General features: G+C 45.3%; 1 pseudogene; it reads right to left on the reverse strand.

The window, feature by feature from the left end:
• Positions 1 to 109: 109 nt before the first annotated feature.
• On the reverse strand, positions 110 to 228 carry LOC111741195 (annotated as a pseudogene).
• Between the last annotated feature and the right edge of the window lie 384 nt (positions 229 to 612).

Genomic DNA, 612 nt, shown 5'->3' on the forward strand with positions numbered 1-612 from the left:
ACTAAGACAGCACGCAGATCTTAGATTTTTTTTTAGGCGAGGCAACACTTGGTTGACCTTACAGATTGCAAGGACCTTGTCAGTTTACAGTCCCTTATTTTATTTTTTATGCCTACAGCACCTGGTATTCCAAGGTGGTCTCCCATCCAAGTACTAACCAGGTCCAACTCTGCTTAGCTTCCGAGAACAGATGGAATCAGGCTCGTTCAGAGTAGCATGGCCATAGACAAATCTTAGGTTCTAAACACTGTTCTCCAGTGAAAAAATCAGGGCAGCTCCCTTGGAGAAGCGGTTGGTTCCAAAGTCCAGGCAGGGAGAAAACAAGATGAACGTGGAGTAACATAGGGAGGAGCCAAGAGAAGGTTAAATCAAGCAACATTCAGAGACTGCAATCTGCTGATCAGCCCTGCAGCCAGGCCACTGAGGACAACTGCAGAACAAAGGAAAATTTCTGCTGTGATTGCTAACAACTCATTTCCCACACCTGTGAAGGGGAAATAGGAAAATAGAGTCTTTAAGTGGCTGCCCTACACAGAATAAATTTGTTCATCCCTATGGCTAAAACCACAGGGAACCTATGGATTAAAAGCTGGAACTGCCAGCAGGCCTTTC

The sequence above is a fragment of the Pteropus vampyrus genome, unplaced genomic scaffold (genome assembly GCF_000151845.1).
Source record: "Pteropus vampyrus isolate Shadow unplaced genomic scaffold, Pvam_2.0 Scaffold74, whole genome shotgun sequence".
Classification (NCBI taxonomy): domain Eukaryota; kingdom Metazoa; phylum Chordata; class Mammalia; order Chiroptera; family Pteropodidae; genus Pteropus; species Pteropus vampyrus.